The sequence below is a fragment of the Grampus griseus genome, assembly GCF_964374135.1.
Source record: "Grampus griseus genome assembly, chromosome: 18".
Lineage (NCBI taxonomy): Eukaryota > Metazoa > Chordata > Mammalia > Artiodactyla > Delphinidae > Grampus > Grampus griseus.
This window is the reverse complement of record NC_139012.1, coordinates 8485561-8505055: the sequence shown is the minus strand read 5'-3', so window position 1 is coordinate 8505055 and position 19495 is coordinate 8485561. Positions and strand designations below refer to the sequence as shown.

General features: G+C 38.7%; 1 long non-coding RNA gene across 1 annotated transcript in view; it reads left to right on the top strand.

Annotated features, from left to right (window-relative positions):
• LOC309836131 overlaps nt 1-9496 on the top strand; it is a 68351-nt gene extending 58855 nt beyond the window's left edge. Inside the window, exon 3 of the long non-coding RNA XR_014298099.1 lies at nt 6754-9496. This is a non-coding gene — a long non-coding RNA (uncharacterized lncRNA). The remainder of the gene's footprint in view (nt 1-6753) is intronic.
• The last annotated feature ends 9999 nt before the right edge of the window (nt 9497-19495 follow it).

The following is a 19495-nucleotide window of genomic DNA, read 5'->3' as shown; positions in this document are numbered from 1 at the left end:
AAAGCGAGTCACACAAAATTTTTGGTTCCCTAATGCGCATAAAAGTTATGTTTACACTATACTGTAGTCTATTAAGTGTGCAATGGCCTTATTTCAAATGTACGTATCTTTTTAAAATTAATTTTTATTGGAGTACCCTTGATTTATAATGTATTATTTCTGCTGTACAGCAAAGTGAATCAGTTATACACGTATCCACTCTTTTTTAGCTTCTTTCCCCATATAGGTTGTTACCGAGTACTGAGTAGAGTTCCCTGTGCTACACAATAGGTGCTTATTAGTTATCCATTTTATATATAGTCACGTGTACAGGTCTGTCCCAATCTCCCAGTTTATGCCTCCCCCCCTTACCCCGTAAAAAATGTATGTATCTCTTAATTAAAAATTACTTTATTGTTAAAAAATGTTAACCGTCATTTGAGCCTTCAGCGAATTGTAATCTTTTTGCAATAGTAGCATCAAAGATCACTGATCACAGATCTCCATAATTAATATAACACAAATGGAAAAGTTTGAAATATTGTAAGAATTACCAAAATGTGACACAGAGACACGAAGTGAGAAAATGCTATTGAAAACATGGCGCCCACAGACTTGCTCGACACAGGGTTGTCACAGACTTTCAATTTGTAGAAAACACAGTGTCTGTGAACTGCAAAAAAGCAAAGTGCAGTAAAATGAGGTATGTCTGTACGAGCTTGGGTCTCAGTGGTTTCACCTGTTAAATAAAAGCATTACATTAGATGACCTGTAAAATTATTGCTAGTTCTAATGTTCTGAATTAGATTCTATATATCTGTATCTAGAATCTCTTCCTATCTATCTATCTATGAACAATTCACAATTTCTTAGTAATGAAGAAATGTCTAAAATAATTTCTTTGGTCTGATGTCATATTTTCTTCCGCTTACATCTCTGGAATATTTTGAATGACTATAACAAAAAGATAGACTCTCGGAAGGAAAGAAGCAACTTCATAAACTTGAGATAATATCTATTAAGATAATTTTATTGAGCACGAAACTTTTAGGAATTAGATATCTAAATTATAACTTTATTCTTTGAGTAACTATGAATGAAATTCCAATGATGAAATTCCAATGATGAAATTCCAAGTTATGATTCTGGAAGTTCCTGATGGAAAACATTGAATTTTTAAAGGTTGGCTGTTCCGTGGGCCATGAATACTTGTTATAATGGCTGTGTGTCTCCGCATACTAATTTTTATGTTTGAGTGGCAGTGTTTTTGCAGGGCTCCATATTATTCACAAATACTAGCTCACTCATTCACAGATGAACTTATCAGGTAAAGGAAGGAGTGCTTGGCTAGTCCTGTTTCTCTCGATGTGGACACAGGGGGATGTAGCAGCAACTTTCTTGGAAACTTGGAACTAAGCCAAACTGAGATAGTCCTTCTAGCATCTGATCTTTGATTGGCCAACCCATGAGCAAAGGCTTAGGGCTCTATATTAATAATGAAGAAGATGGATAGTAATAATAATTGAGTCTCTTATTTTGAGCAATTCAGCCTGCTCGTTCCAAGCCCCTCAACCATTTTTTAAAAAAGCACAAGGATGAGAGCCAAAATTAGGATTTAGGCTAACTCTTCCCACTCTTTTATTCCCAGTCTCTGGATACTGTTGTTTCAGTCCTACATGTGCCCGTGAGATTCAGTCTCTCCACCCTCACTGCTACGTTTCCAATCATTGTCATCGCACTCTCATCTCTCTGCTTTCAGCCTCATTTCTTTCCGTTTCACCCTGCTCACCATTACCAAGACCATCTTCCAAAGACGCCCCTTTCATTTCGTCATGCCGCTCAGGAACCTACAGCCCACTGTATTCAGCCTCCTCTCGGGCTGCTTTTTGAGGCTTTCCATATTAGGAGCTTGTCTTAGCCAGCTTGGGCCGCTATGACCAGCTACCATAGACGGTGCCACTTAGTCAAGTGAAATCTATTGCTAATGGTTTTGAAGGCTGGGAAGTCCAAGATCAAGGGTGCCAGCGAGGTAGGTTTTTATTCTGAGGCCTTTTCTCTTGGCTTGTAGGAGGCCGTGTCTCTTTGAGTGCACTCAAGACCTCTTAATTATTCCCTAACGCTTTTTCTTTTGAATTTTCTTTTATTATTTTTTTGATACAGCAGGTTCTTATTAGTTACCTATTTTATACATATTAGTGTATATATGTCAATCCCAATCTCCCAGTTTATCCTCCCCCACTTCGCTTTTCCCCCTTGGTGTCCATACGTTTGTTGTCTACATCTGCGTCTCTATTTCTGCCTTGCAAACCAGTTCACCTGTACCATTTTTCTAGATTCCACATATAGACGTTAATATGTGATATTTCTTTTTCTCTTTCTGACTTACTTCACTCTGTATGACTTTCTCTAGGTCCATCCACGTCTCTACAAATGACCCAATTTCGTTCCTTTTTTATGGCTGAGTAATATTCCATTGTATATATGTATCCTAATTCTTTTATAATATTAGTGACTCTCCTTACAAAGCTCTAATCCTATCAGGCCAGGGCCCTGCCCTCGTGACCTCTTCTAACCCTAATTATCTCCTAAAGACTCCTTCTCCAAATACTATTACACTGGGAGTCAGGGATTCAACAAATTTGGGGAGGACACAAATACTCTGTCTACAACAGTACTCTTACTCATTTCTGTCCTCCTGGGTGCCCATCCTCAGCTCCAGTGTTCTCACCACGAGCACCCCTTCCCCATGCTGTGACTGTCACTGCTTTTGCATCTGCTACCCTCCAGCCTCACTTCTCCCCCAACCTCCTTCCTACTCCTGTCACCCAGAAGACTTTCTTCCTCCCTTGTACTTTCTCAAATTAGACTGATCCTCAAGGCCCACCTCAAATTACACCTGCTCCAAAGAACCCATTTCTAATCTTCTTCGATTCAATTCTATCCCCTTGCTATGAACCCTTACAGCTAGAGTCCCACCATATCTTAACGGTTATTCTCTACTTCTTTTATAATGTTAGTGAAATACCTTATTGGGATTTATACTCTGTAGGGTACTTTTACATCTACAGTCTCATGGGAGTCTCTCAAAAACCCAGTGAGGTAGAAATTAGTATAGTTTCTATTTTACACATAAGAAAATTGAGGCTCCACGAGGTGAAATGGCTTAGAAAGCTAATAAGTCTGGATTCCAACGCTGTTTTCTGCCTCTGACATTCGTGATCCATCTACTCATTTCTCGCTCCATTTCATGAATCTTCTTTCTAAATTATTTTCATTTAGGTTTTCTAGTGTTTTATGTGTCTCTGTAGGCTGAAGTTTCTTTTTTTTTTTTTGGCGGTACGCGGGCCTCCCACCGCTGTGGCCTCTCCCGTTGTGGAGCACAGGCTCCGGACGCGCAGGCTCAGCGGCCATGGCTCACGGGCCCAGCCGCTCCGCGGCATGTGGGACCTTCCCGGACCGGGGCACGAACCCGTGTCCCCTGCATCGGCAGGCGGACTCTCAACCACTGCGCCACCAGGGAAGCCCTGAAGTTAATTCTTTCTTGGGGAAAGAAACAAATACAGTGCATTTCCATGAAGGAATTCAGAGTTTATTCCATTTGAGTTTCTTCCCACTAAATCATACACTAGATAATCCTGTGAGAAATAGTAGGCTCTCCATTTAATAAATGAAGAAACAGACAGAAACAAGGACATAATTTCTGCCTTCTATCTGCTGGATTAAGCAATTCCTCTTTATTTTTTTCCAAGTAAAAAGTGTTAATGAGAAGCCCTTGGTAAAGAAAACACATTTATTCTACAAAGCCATCTATCATTTTTGTTTTGTTGCAACTGCAATGTGTACATCCAGCTTCTTTAGTGTCTGATCTCAGAATATCTTGGCCTCCCACCCAGAAGGTGAACTCCGAGCTTTCAGCGGTTAGGCGGGGGTGAGGGAGTGTGAAATAATTTAATAGTGGAAACCTACCAATCACACTTGACCCCAATCTGTCCAGACGTTAGTGCAAAGAAACCACTTACACATTCTTTTAGAGTGATACCAAATCAGAAACATTTAATGGGCCCTGAAAAAGCCAAGTTAAGAATCAAGTTCCGACACGTAGAGGTGTGATATCTCCAACTAGAGCCAAGTTAGAAAAGAGTCAGCCCTTTAAATGGCCAAATTAAACGAGACACAATTGAGGGCAACTCATCCCTCTAGGCCCTTATAAACCTACACGTGGGAACTTTTTGAAAATGAAGTTAGCAATGTGTCTTATTTTGTTTGGCCATTTAATGGGCTCACCCTTTAGGAATTTGGCTGTGACTGGGGAGATCACACTTTTATGTGTCTGACCTCGTCCCTCAAGTCTTCCTTTTTTGTGTGTATACATAGAATTTAAAAAATAACATATGGTGTTAGATTATTAAGTTTAGCAAGAGTGAAAGATCAAAAAATATAATAAAAGAACAGAATGTGCTGCAGGTAATGTAATTAGATGACCAAGGACACGCTGCTTTCTGTCTGGTCTACTTTACATGTAAGGGCTGAGTTGATTAGTACTGGTTAAGATCAACAGTGAAGCCACTTGTTTGGGGCAAGGTGGACGTGGGGTTCCTGAACCCAGCCTCACCGACTCAGAAGCAGGCTGCTTGAGAGGGGATAGCTGAGGACACACACACAAAAAGGCATGTGTTGAGAGTCACACGGTAGACAGAGAATATAGTTAAGTCCGAAGACGGTTCCCATCCAACTTCTTGCAGGGTTTGAAGCCAGCAGATTGTGTGTCACGACTCAAAACCTGCATTTCCTGGGACTGGTTGCAGAGGTAGGGCATAGGATGTTAAGAACTTGAAAAAAATTGCTTTCGCGGGTGTTTTCCTCCTAAGACGGTCTGTGTCCTACCTGTCAGCAAACTTCCCCTGCTTGGAAGCTGTAAATTTAAACAGCTACTCGCCGATACAGTGTTGGCTGCATAGATTAGCAAGGAAACATTTCATTGCATTTGATTAACTTGTACGTTTGTATTGCAGTGTCGTAAAGAAGGCATCTCTGCTGAAATCCCTTCAGCACCCAGTTCTGAGTCACTGTCTCAAGTGACTGCGTATTGAGATACACTTAGACAGAAAACTATATTTTGGGACCAATAACCAAGCAATGATTCTTTCCCACTCCTTTAATAAGGCATTCAGTGGAAAAGAACATCAAGTTTAATAAGTTAAGCTATATATATATGTGTATATATACACATATATACATTATATATATGTGTATATATACACATATATACATTATATATATTTATATAATACATATTATATAAATAATATTCTGTTTTCTCAGTTTAGGTCCTGCAAACTGCTATTTTCCCTTTTAACATTCATGTTCCTCAGCATTGCTGTGCCTACGTGAGAAATAGCCTCAACCACTTATCATGCTTTGACTTAAGGTCTTATCGTGGGGTTGATTCTGACACAAAACGGGTGAAATAATATTTTCTATTGTCAGATATTAGGCAAGAGTCAATGCTCTGAGCTCAGGAGAGATATGTTAAGAAGATGCGTTCTCATCCTTGCTCAGCCCTCTGACTGTTGTGTAGTTAATTCTCTTAAAATTTTGGTGGTGTTTTGTATTTGGCAGTTCCATGCTGAGGTCAATGTTGGCTTCTGTTCCAGCTTCCCTATGGTTCTGTGCCAGGTCAGTCCCAGGATTCTGGCCTAATTTGAGAAGTTTCTATGGGCCTCCACCATTTCTGGCCAAGGAGACCTTGGGGAGTCCAGCTTAGAACTGTAACTGCTTTGCTGATCTACATCCCTTGGGTGACTAACATGGAAATCTATTTTTCTCTGTGCAAATTCCCTGGATCTGTCTATTCATTACTGAAATTTCTGTATAAAAGACACCACTTATGATTTGACCAGTCATTGTGTATGTGTTCTTAGAAAACTGGGGCTAACTTGTTAAGCACCTCTTCTGTTCATCTTAGTCTACGTTTCCCAGGACTCACTTCTAAAAATCAAAGGCCCCTTTGAAGTGGCTCATACTACTACATGACTAAACCTTTACTTTTCTCTTTACGCGAACCCCACACGTTTTTTTTAAGTATCTCTAATGGTCTTTATAACTTTGTGATTGGTTTCTCTTCGTAACAAAACTGTCGATGTGCCAAAATGTACACTAATAGAGATTGATGATATATTGGAAAGACTCTTCATGCAGAGAGATGAGAAATTGAAGGAAATTTTATGCATTCATTAGATATTAATTTACAGCTGCTCTGTGCAAGGTGCATAGTAAATGCATATTTACACTTATATTTTAGAAAAATCTAGATACTGTGTGAGATTGAGTGGAATGTCCTTTATTCGAGTGAACATCGTGACTGAAACTCGGCGTAAAAGGATTTTCTAGAAGAAATGATTCTGTTTGATTGAATTTGAGAAAAGCAGCCTCGATTTGATAGACACAGAGTAGAAAAAAGTATCTTCCAAGGAGGGAGAGGATGGCAAAAAACAGTGGAATAAAAGTTTAAAAAGGCTAAATCGAGTATGCATTTATAGCACAGAGCCTATGACTAACTTACTTTAGCTCAGATAATATATTTCATGGCTTGAAAGAGTGCAGGGGGTTACATAATGAAGTTGGAGAGGCGCTCTTATGGAAGACCTTTAAAGACCATGGCCAGGAAGTTAATTTGACCGTCTCACATTGTTGAGAGGTTGATTTTAAACTCTTTCTTGTGTTCAGATGGATCTTCTGGAATGGTAACGTTTCTCTCTTTGATTTGCTAATCAGATCATCTTAATTACGAATTGCAAATACAAAGGACAATATATGGGATCCTAAAGCAAGGAAATTGATCGACTCCCAATGCCGAGCACAGTGCCTGTAAGACAAGGTTTGCACAAGAGATAAGTGATGCTCCAATGAATGAGAGGTCCAGAGTCAGCTCACTTCCTGGGCACGTGCCTCATCGCACACACTCACGGTTGATCGTCAATGCCTCTTTTACTGAATAATGACTACTTTTTATATTTTGAAATCTCACTCTTAATCAATTCACAGAAACTCAGAAACTTTTCTAAATAGAAACAGTCCATCTGAGCGGTGGTAAACAAGATGTTGAAGTCTGCAAAATGGAAAACAAATTATGCAGAGGAATTGTGTGCAATGACTTAGAAAGAAAAAAAAAAAAGGACACTTTTTAACCCACTCCTGCTTCTTTAATTGTTTTGGCATGTGAGAATCAGAGAGTCACGCAGGTAAGCAAAGGTTAAGTTTCCAGAAACCTGCCACTTGGAGGCTCAGATCCGTTTTTGGTGTAGCTCCGTGTTGCAGCCAAGCCGCAATAGCACAAAGCAAGTACGTGTTGTTATGTGTGAAATGACTGAACGTGGTTCTGAACTTTTCACTGAAGTGAGTGTCATGGGTTAAAGACTTCCACCAAGACTGCAGTGAACCACAAAACCGTCTCTAGAATTCAGCCTATCGCTCCTAACTGAGCTTGGATACCCCTAGAGGATTACAAAGTGATATTTGACAGCAAAGTCTTTTGCAGTATCATTTGTTTGGGTTATTAAGAGTGAACATATATATTATAAATGTTTCCTTTTTTTTTATTGCCTTCCCATACCTATACGAGTTTGGAAGGAAAACTTCAGAAAAATACTGTGATAAGAGTCAGTAAATTTTCTTCAGAGAGTTTAATGGGATAGTTAAAATTTCTTAAATAAAGCACTGTCTCTCACCACAGACATGGCCATTCTCCCAGTTATGGATGGAAGGAGACTGCTAAAAGCACCACAACCCTGGGAATACCCAAGACAGTACCGAAAATCACTGATGCTGTTATGTTTCACAGATGCAGCTGCTGAGGCTGGTGGAGGATAAATAACAACCCCCAGGTCACACTGCACTGGTAGTAAGTGACAGAACCATACTTAGATTCCAGATGCTCAAACTCCAAACCACTGTGTTACATTTATTAAACAGATATTTCCAGAGTTCCCAGTTATTTCTTAGTCCGTGTATGACAGTGCCCATATTGGTGGTTGAATCGTACAATATCAGACATAGCTCTGCTCTCAAGATGCGTCTCCTATTGTCGGGGGAGACACGACATGTTTCCACAAAAGCTCACCAAAATAGAAGGCAGTAAACAAGATGTGAAGACTTAAGAGGTGGGCATTTTAAACAAGGTAGGCTCATGTTCTGGGCCCCAGTCACTTGTCTTTTGAAGCATAAAACATGATATTGATAAAAGAAATGTTCACATGTTGAAGTATGGGGAAGTCTTTCTGGCTTATACATGAGTTAACTTGAATTTTATGCTAACTAAAACAGCCTGTTTGTGGCCTATCAAACGTACATTGTACATCTGCTGGAATTATTAAAGGAAAGGGCGCATTGACCAGAGGTAAAAAACGTCCATGTTAAAAATGAAGATCAAATGCCTTCCTTCCTGGGATGCCAAGGCTGGGACTCCTTCGATGATGACCCCCTTCCCAGGGGCCAAGGCCATCCTGACTCACTGTGTAGGTTCTTATCTGTTTTGTTGAAACCTTGAAGGAATGTATCTCTGACTTGTTTGGTGTTATTTGTTCTGACAAGACTTAAAACTGTGCTGAAACCATGCTTCCCTGGAGCAGTTCCTCAGAGTTATATGAGAGGCTGGCTTCCAGGCTACAGTCCTCAGCTTGGCTGAAATAAAACTCCTGTCTGTCTACTCCTATTATAGATTGTTGACTGATTATTTTCGTCGACAGTATCATTCCACCAGGACAGGCAAACCTACTTGAGGAGAGAAGATACAGCATTTGTATGAATGTTGCAGCTCTGCTGCATTTCTGAAGACCCTGATGTGATCAGGGAGGACTCCACAGAGGAGGTGAGACTCGAGTGGAACCTCCAAGGATGATGAAACTTGGATATCTGGAGAGGCGAGAAGAAAGTGTCAGAGGCTACAGAAATGGTTCACATTAAGGTGTGGAGTCAAGTGTATATGAGGAGTGATGGTAAAATATTGAAGAGGGTCAGCCTTATTGGAGAATAAGTTTTCTGGGGAAGGAATGCCAGATAAGACTAGAAACTTCTAACGACCCACGGTGAGCACCTGGTAGGAAGAGGAAGCAGAATGCAGGGGGAAAAGGAGATGCACAATTCACCTCACAGAATGGCCTGGGGTTGCTCTGTTTACGTATTAGTCTTTTTGTCTAGAATCTTTCCCCTGAAACTCTTATTATTAAGCAACAAAGCTAAATGAATACTGAAATAATTATCTGAAAAAACAAGGGATAAAGATTGGGGAATTATTTCCATAAACAGCAGGGTATTTCCTGAGGCCAAAACATGTGAGTTATTTCCTTTATTATTTTTAATACTTTACTAAATGCCTGCTAGTCCTTGGAGGGTCAAAAATAAACTCTTATCTTCAGTTATTCTTCTTATCTTTGAAACTTATCCGATAAGAGCATTTTCAACTTTTGAGTTGTAGGAACAACATCCTTAATAAAATTATATGGTACTTTCTTTGAAATCTGATTTTGGTCTCTGTTTATTCTCTGTCTTTTGACTTTACTATTACTGGATGCTTTTAAAAAACAGGTTGTACAGTTTGTTATTCTTAAGCAATAGAAAACCATCACATTAAATAAATTTCTCTAGATAGTTATTCCACAACAGCAGGAATAAGTTTATATATATATATATATTTCCCATTTCATCCTACTGCTAATAAATAGTAAGCTAATTTGGGCATTTCAGAAAGCAATAATAAAAACAATAAAATATTCTGCTTCTAATTCTGATTTTCTTTTCTGTTTCTCAGTTTCATGGCTGTAGATGGAAGCCTTTAGGAAGTTCTGCTTATAAAAAGGTCTCTTGAGTTATATGCTCCATATTAATTAACTGGTGTAGAACATGTGGTTTCCTCTCCTTTCAGGAGCCTGTTATGTATAGATTTTTTTTTTTTTTTTGCTTTAAAGTTTGTTTCCTTTTTATTCTTTGCAGGAAGTATACAAAGGTAAAAATGAAGCCTGTTGAGAGTTAAAGAAATGCATAGTCCTTTAAATCATCATAGTCAGTTGAGCAAAGACCTTAAGATGTAGCATCCGTCTTCCAAGATTATGTAAATCTAGCTGAAGAAAAAAGACATGGGAAAGAAAGAGTGCAGTGCCATTGCAGATAGAATGCCAACATTTATCACTATTGGATGGGGGGTGTTATAGGAATTCTGAGAAGATGGATGGCTAGTGAGGGGCACAAGCCATTCTAGACATCTGTTCATGGAGGTTTGGGGCGAAGTTTGCATGTGTAAAGAGGGATGGGTGCTTTTTAAAGCCAGAGAAACTTGATTCTGGCCTGCTTAGGGAAAACTACCTGGGATGGTGGGGTAGTTTGGAAATAGTAGACAAAAGTTGGAGTCAGATTGTAGACTACAATGAACTAAAGATCTAAGGCACTTTATATACTAGAGCATTTATTCATGAATCCATTCTTCCATTCATTCATTGAACAAATCATAGTCGACTCAATATTTGTTGGAGATGCTGTCAAAGGCTGGGTGGACGGGAATTCGGCGGGAAGAGAAACTGGAGGAAGGGAAACCAAGAGGCTAATGAAGTTGTCCAGATATGAGAAAATGAGGGGCAGTATTGGAGTATGGGGATGAAAGCAAGGAGGAGGGGCTGGATTTAGGAGGCTTTTTGAATTCATACTGGACCCGTCATTTAACTGGTTGGCTATAGGAGATAAAGGAAAGGGAAGAGAAGATGACTCCAGATTTTCAAGCTGGGCTGACTTGGAGAATGCTATTGATAGAAAAAATGAAATTAGGTAAGTGGAGACAACGTTGGTACAAAGAGGATAGATGTTATTTTAAAGTAGCAATGCCCTGCATGCAATTAGTTACAGGACTAGAGCTGAAACGAGAGATCAAGGCTGGATATATGTCATTAACAGTGTAAAGTTAAACCATTAATTCTATTTTAATGGGATGCATTATAGTTGGCTCTCCCTATCTGCAGGTTCCACATCCAAGGACTCAAGCAACCTTAGATCAAAAATATTCAGAAAAAAAAATTCCAGAAAGTTCCAAAAACCAAAACTTGAATTGGCTGCACATCGGCAACTATTAACATAGCATTTACATTGTATTTACAACTATTAGCATAGCATTTACATTGTACTAGGTATTATAAATAATCTAGAGATGACTTAAAGTATAGGGGAGGATGTGCATAGATCATATGCAAATACTACCACATTTTATATGAGACTTGAGCATCCTGAGTTTGGCATCTCTGGGGGTTTTGGATATCCAGATAGCCCACGGATATCGAGGGATGACTGTACTTATACTGTAGTTGAAGAGCATAGAGCCAAGAAGTAAATAATGGAGATGGTCACGGATGGTATAAGGGATTATTGAAAGATGAGAAGATTGATAAGGAGATTTATAATTGGAAGAAAATGGGAGAAGAAAAATGTTTCATGTGTCAATATTTTCAACAATAGATTTTCATACTTCTGTTTAACAAATATCATTGAGCCCCTATTATGAGCTAGGCACTATATTAGGTGCCAAGGTTATGTAGGATTGAGTATAAGTGTCCCTGACCACATGGAAGTTATATACTGGGGGGGGGGGAATGCAAGAGAGGTTGAAATACTCTCATGCTGTGTGATACAACACAGACATTTTAAAGAACTGCTGTGCAATATGTGATGAAGCTTCCAAGTATGGGTGTAATCCCCCAATAGTATGAAACATATTTTTAAATGGAACATTTTTCTTCCTAGGTTTATGATTCAGTAATCCCAATAACAATAAAATAGAGTTATAAACAAAACAGATAAGATGGAGTGTGGAAGGAACAGAACTTTAGGTAAATGACAGATGTACATCGTCATCATCTGATATCACACAGTTTTTTACAAGTCTATAAAATGCTCAAGTCCTTGAAGAAGGGAGTTGTAGAAGAGGTGGGGCAGTGTCCTTAAGGCACGTTCTCTCAGGAAATGAAGCTGCTGAGTAGATGTTAACTGCTAGAAACGGCCTTTTCTGAATTGTCAGAAATTAGTGCAATAAACAAAGGCAAGCAAGGTTCATAAGGCGGCCAACACACCCTAACGTTATAGTCAAAGGTCTCTCCCTTGCAAAGATGCATCCTACCTTTGCAAGCATAGGGCTGTTTCTCACGGAAAACATCTTCCCTGTAAATATCAGGATCCTGTTTGCACTAATTAGACACACAAAACGTGTGTGAGTGCAAGAATGCACGCACACAGGCATAATCGCAGTGTGCCCTTTGGTAACTGCCCTCATCATTGAAGGTCTTTCCAAGGATTTTGTAATTCAGCGAAGTGTGAGCCTTAGGTAAATGTCTGTGAGCCTGGAAACACTAGGTAGGAACAGGAAGGTGTAACTACAAGTGGGCTACTGATACCTACGTGTGGAACCAATGTATATTTCGTGAGTTATGAAATAATACGTTGTAGGACTAATGACTTTTTGAAACACAAGAATAAGAAAATTTTGGCCAGGTGGCATGAAAAAGGAATAAAGACACTTTGAGTGTTTTAAAGATCTATAGTACTTTAAAATAGCCGTTATTCAATGAATCTTCATCAAACCCTTTTTACGAGGCTTGGGGAAGGAGAAAGAAAACTAACCACATAAGCCTTTGGGAAGTGCCAAGTGATAGTGCAGATATAAAATCTATGGGTGGAGAATAATAAGGAGATCACCAGATCTGAAAATTAAATCATTCTCAGCATTTTGGTCAATGTGGTATGTGCTATGTAAGATAAAATGATGTATATATTTTTAGAGATACCAGTTCATGCTGGACAAGTGATTCTATTCTCACCTCCTCAGGCTCTAAATCAATGGAGCCTGGATTTAGGAGAAGCCCCAGGCAGTGGACCTTGGCTGGTGGTCTGGGGGAAGCATCCGCTTTCAGGAAATTTCTCAGGTTCAACCGTAGAATCTCCAGGTAAAGAAGAAAGAGATCAAAGTTTCTAAGGTGAATGGAGACTGGGGGTTGGAAGTTTGGGAAGACATCATATAGGGAGCTTAGAGACCAAAGGTAACAAAATGCTTTATAATGTTGGTGATTCATTCATGGTCCTTTATTAATGTTAATCATGAGAATTAACACCTGGCTTATAAAGTTAATCGTATTATATCACTTCAGCATTTTGGAGAACATCACTTGCAACGGTCCATTAAAAATCCCTGGCATAATGAATATGTTACCTTGTGATTCTAGCGAGGTCTAATGAATAAATATAACATTTAAGCATATTCCTAAGAACCTAGTCTAGATTCACTTGATAAACCAGATAAGCTCACTGTTAATGGGTTTGTTCTGGTTGGATGAGTTAATGATGAGTGCTTAAAATTGCACCTAATGCATATTTACTCAGTAAAAGAACCATCTGAGTCATGACTCTATGTGCAGTTGGAAACCCAATGTAATAAGTATGTATTTGAAAGCTTTAAATGCTATACTACACATTAGAATTATATAATTTGAATTTTTGTTTTGTCTTTCTAATCCCATCCGATCACTGTAGGGTAGGACTTTTGTTTACATTAGAGCAAATGAGTAGTGTAAATATACTTTAAAGAAATTTGCATGGTCTGGGAAGAATTAATAAAAATTATAATTGTGCTATGTAGTACAAAGTGAAATATTCCAACACATAGCTTGGCAGTAGCTACTTGGAAATAATATAAAATATTCATAGTCCTTATATCTGTAACTTCCATGTTTATTACTTTTAATTTTAAGTCTATGGGGAGATTCTTTTGGCTTGAAAATGTGCAACATTTTCCATAATCTGACTCAGAGCCAATGTATTCAATGTTGCAAATATGTACTGAGTTTCTTTTGTGATAAGAGATAGGCAAACTAAATGTTATAGTTATTGCCTTTACTGGGAATTCTCTGGTGGTCCAGGGGTTAGGACTCAGTGCTGTCACTGCCATGGTCCTGGGCTCGATACCTGTTTGGGGAACTAAGATCCTGCAAGCCTCGTGGTAAGGCCAAAAAAAAAAAAAAAATTCATTGCCTTTACAGAACTTGTCACCTTGTTGTGCCCCGAACAAAATTGTATTTGGAGGAACTTTGTCTTGACTGTCCCCCTACGACTTTCAGCCTCTTCTTGTCCACCTTCACTGTGTCCTCAGATGTTTGTGTGGAAGTCTTATACCCGAGACAGCTCCACTTACAGTAATTACCAGGTCTATACGTTAGGAATGCTTCTAGTTGCAAGTAATGACATGTCAGGGTAACAGCAGCTTTAAAAAGTAGGTTTTATTCTTCTCAGATATCAGTAAGTCCGGAGGCAGGTGGATGGTGGCATTGGTTCAGTGGCTCAGCGGTCCTAGGGCTGGTGTCTGTGCGGGTCCCTGTTTGTTCCCTCCTAGTCACTAGAGTGGCATCAGGCACCCATTTGTCTTGAAGGCAGAAGGATGTGGAAGAAGGAGCAATGCCAGATGCATCTGCTACCTCACAGCAACATCAACAAAAATTACCAGAGGCTTTACTACAATCTCCCTGGACATTTCTGCTGACATGTAATTGTCTAGAACTGTGGCATATGGCCACCTAGCTGCAAATAAAAGTGGGAGCAGGGCTTCCCTGGTGGCGCAGTGGTTGGGAGTACGCCTGCCGATGCAGGGGACATGGGTTCGTGCCCCGGTCCGGGAAGATACCACGTGCCGCGGAGCGGCTGGGCCCGTGAGCCGTGGCCGCTGAGCCTGCGCGTCCGGAGCCTGTGCTCCGCAACGGGAGAGGCCGCAACACTGAGAGGCCCGCGTACCGCAAAAAAAAAAAAAAAAAAAAAAAAAAAAAGTGGGATGGTGAGTTTTTAGTTGAGAGGGTGGATGGGAGAAGGGAATCGGAAATGGGTGTTGGGTTAACCAGACGATAGTGTTGGCCACACCTGGAGAGCCTGTGCTCCACTGGTTAGGAACAGAGACTTATGGGGACCTGCTGGGAAGAGAAAAGACACAGGCGGCAGAAGATGTTAAAACCAGTAGAGGCGTGTATTTCTCCCCCTCCAGCCACATTCACCCAGATCCGTATATTGCCATGTGCGAACCTAGGTTATCCTTCGAGGCGATTCTTAATGTTTCTTTCTTTCCCTCTTGAGTTTATCTGGTTCTCACATATTATATACTAATAAAGAAATATACTGAAAAATCATCTCTCACTTCCATTTCCTTAGACAGTTTTCGTGTTTCCATTTTCCTTTTGACCCGTATCATTTGCATGTACTTCAGTGTAAAGATAATTAAATACTAATTTATTTTTTTACTTAACGTTATTTCATAACCCTGTCCACCTTGCTGTTTCATTTTGTCCTTAATGAATATCTGTATTGTCCTTACTGATTCCTTTAAAGGATAGACATTTAGTAGTCATTATAACGTTCCTTAGTTCCAAGAGACTACTTGCAAAAAAGTCATTAAATCCACAGTAGCAGAAGGACTGAATCATATTTGTTATATTTGAAAAGCTATTCTTTTAAATTCTCCTGGTTTGAGAATGATGTAACCATGGTGACTTAAGAACTTTTATAATGAAGTGAACATCAGTATAATTCAATATAATGAATGAACATCAGTAAGTCAGCTGAAAACCCTGCTGGTTCAACATGCAAGTAATCTTTGTGTTTAAACATCCCAAGCCACTATTTTAATTTTGAATAATGATACTATCTTTTTTATTACTTCTTGCACTATATGTGTGTGTGCGTGTGTGTGTGTGTTTGTGTCTGTATTATTTTATTTGCAGAAAAAACGATCTTTCTTCAGCTTCACTTACCACCTCTATAACACTGACCAGGCTTTTAAATGCAATACTCAGCAAGTTAATAGACGGCTAGAACACTAGAATTAAAAAAAAGAAAACTAGATTTCATACCCCACAAATAACTTTTAAAACCTATGAATACCTTATACATTTTTAGGTGCTATTTGCCATTTGTCATCATAAGATTAATTATAAATTCAATTTCTGACTATAGTTGCAAACACAGTTTTGTAAATACTGAACTTTTTAAATTAAATTGTTACATCACTTTTAAATGTATCCAATGGAATTTGCATACATCATAGGCATGATACCCATTGTCAATTAAAAAAAATATGGACAAGTTCTGCCTTCAATTGACATTCAACCAATGACTGGATAAATAAAATTTGGGGTATCCATGCAATAGAATATTATCTGGCCATTAAAAAGGAACAAAGTATTGGTATACGTGGAAGGTTGGATAAACCTTGAAAACATTATGCTAAGTGAAAGGAAACCATCATAAAAAAATCTAAATATTACCTGACTTAATTCATATGAAAATCTAGAATAAGGAAATCTGTGGAGACAAAAAACTAGATTAAGTGTTTGCTTATGGCTGGGAGGGATGAAGGAATAGGTGGGTGACAGATAAAATGCATAATGTTTATTTTTGAAGTGGTGAAATTGTTTCAAAATAGGGAGATAACTTCACTGGTCTGTAAATATAGTAAAAATCATAAAACTGTATATTTTAAATGGATGAATTTTATGGTAAATAAATTATATCTCAATAAAGCTGTTTAAAAAGGAAAAAAACATGGACAAGTTCTGCGTTCATATTTGGGAATTTCACATTGTTTTTCTTTCTACTTGAATTTATATTTTAATTTCATTTCCACTGAAGAGTATTATTCTAATCTAAAGAATTTGTGAAAACTGTGAGATTCCATGTACCTGTGGATGAATATGTTGTAGGTTAGCAATGGGGTCAGCAGCACAGAATGTGGAGCTGGGTCTTGAGTTCAAGTTTTGCCACTTGGCCAGCTGTGTGATATTGAGAAAGTTACTGAACTCTCTGTGCCTAAATTTCCTCTTCTGTAAAAGGGAGAAAACATTACTTGTGCTGTAGGATTGCTGTGCAGGTGAAATCAGTGCACGTAGTGTGGAAGTTAAAGGAAACCTGGAACACAATGGCACCAGGTAAACTTTTGTTGTTATTGTTAGACTGAGATAGGGTTCAGCATCCACTTTGCTCCTTTTTTAAAAAAAAAAAATGAAAAGAAATGGATTTAAGTGCTGATCAACCTGTTTCACATAAAGAGAGAGACAACAGCGAAAGGACTTTGGTATGTATTATTGTGCCTCGAGTCTGAACTCCTTCCAAGTTACCTGCCAAAGAAATCACAGCGGTCTATCAAGGAAACTATGCAAGATTGACAACTTGATCAGAACCTCTCAGTTTTGTTGAAAGCAAAGAATTGGAAATACCTGCTTTTCACAATGTCTCTGGAACGTGCGCTATTCCCTGTTCCAATTCCTAGGAAATAGACTGCAGAAAGCTTGGCTAGCCCTATCGAATAGCTCTTAGAGCCTATTACTCTTTCACTTACGGGCTTCAAATTTAACTCAGTATTCTCAGAGAGGATTGGGAATGGAATAAGTTTACCTGCTTCATCTTGACCAATAACATTTCTAATCAGTTTTATTAGTGGTGTAATTTACATAGAATACAATTCACCAGTTTTACGTGTACAGTTCCGTGCATTTTGACAAATGTTTTAAGGTTGTATAACCACCACCATCATGATATAGAGCATCTCCGCCACCAAAAATGTTCCCTCATTCCTGTCTCAGTCCATGCCTCCTACAGGTTTCGGGCCTCTTATCTTTCTGTTAGTATGTTTTACTTCTAGTATCTGGGTAAAAACCTAGGAGTGAGATTGCTGAGTTATACAGTTAGTGTGTGTTTAACTTTATAAAACACTGCAAATTGGTTTTGAAGCGACCCTACCGCCAGCAATCTCTGAGTGTTTATATCCTCAGCAATACTTGCTATCATCAGTAATCTTTACATTTTAGCGATTTTATTGGGATGCAGTGGTGCCTCATTGTGGTTTTGATTTGAAGTTATCTGACTCTTCATGGTGTTGAGCATCGTTTCATGTATTTGTTTGCCATGGCCACGTGCTTATTTGCTTTATTGCTTTGCTCAAGAATCTGTTCAGATTTTTTGCTCATTTTTAATCGTCCTTTTCCTGCTTACTATTGGGTTGTAAGAGTCTTTATATATTCTACATTAATCATTTTGTAATGTACTTTTTACATTATCACATTTTTAACTATATTTTTAAAAACCCTGGTGCTACAAATTTTGCTCATCTAATTCATGGAAAAATGCCCTTCGAGTTTCTTAACAGACAAAGCAAGGGCCGTTGTCAAACCAATTGGCTAAATCACACTTTCTGTCAGAAAAAAAAAGTTTGACTTCAATTCTAACAAATAACATCAGTATGGGTCCCTGTGTCAATCCCCTCACGTTTGAATTCCAACTTCAAGATAGATAGATACAGTTCGGATATTTGCCATAAGTTTGTCATCTCTTGGATGAAAAACAAGTGTCTTCTGTCAATGTTTCTAAAACTTGAGAAGGATGAGCAGCCTTTCTTAGACGCTGATATTCTGAATTGTTCCTTTAGTTTGTGTTCAAAATTCTTCTACCCTGGGCCGATGCACCACAGTAAGGTGAGGGCTGGCGAGAATAAGGCTTTCCTTTTTCAAGGCGGAGTGTCTTGCCAGGAAGGAGGAGGTAGAAAGGGAGAACATCTCAAGCATTGGGGCATTTAAGCAGGGTAGTTTTGGGAAAGTGTACGTATGCAGGTTGAAGAAATGGGACCTGCTTCCCCTCCGTGCCTGCAGACTCCTGGGAAATTTCATGAACTGGGAGTATGCATACCACAGACCTGAAGACCCTTGTTCTAAGCTAATGTGGTTTTTGAGAAATAAAGGCTTAATAGGCAATGGGATGCCAGATATTCCCAGAAAGATAAGTTGTTTCCTTCTGGAAGAGAATGAGAGTTTCCTAGATGGAGAACAGAGTGATGTCTTTGAGTAGTCAAATGAGGTTCATAACCTGAATTTCTTCTTCTTTTTAATGAGAGATTTTAATGCACCAGGACCATAATTGAAGTATCTCTGTCTCTCTGTATCTCTGCATCTCTCTGTCTGCCTGTCTCTGTCTCTCTCTCTATATATATATTTTTTTTTTTTCATAGAAGACGGTGATGGCCTTATAAGTACACATAATACTTTTACCATTATTTAAAATCAGGTATCGTCACATTGTCTTTAAGAATATTTGATTAATGTTCCCCCAGTATGATTTTCTTGGGGACCACCTCAGTCTGTATCAGTGGGAGACCTAATTATTAGAGTATTTAATTAAGAGTTTCTTTCAGGCACCTTTCAAAAAGCAATTTAACATTTAAAAATATTCACCTTATTTATATCTCTCGAACTGAAGAGTGAAGACATTTTGACAGTTGTCAAAAAGACCCAAATAGACCAACCATTACAAAAATTATTTTCATTTATTCAAGCCTTTAAAATAATTCATTTAATAGGATACTCACAGAGGTAATAAAATACATAATTTAATCAGCTTTTCAAACTCATTTAAAAATAGAGAGTTTTCATTTGAAAAAGCTCATCTATTTTTCTTCCCTCTAGCA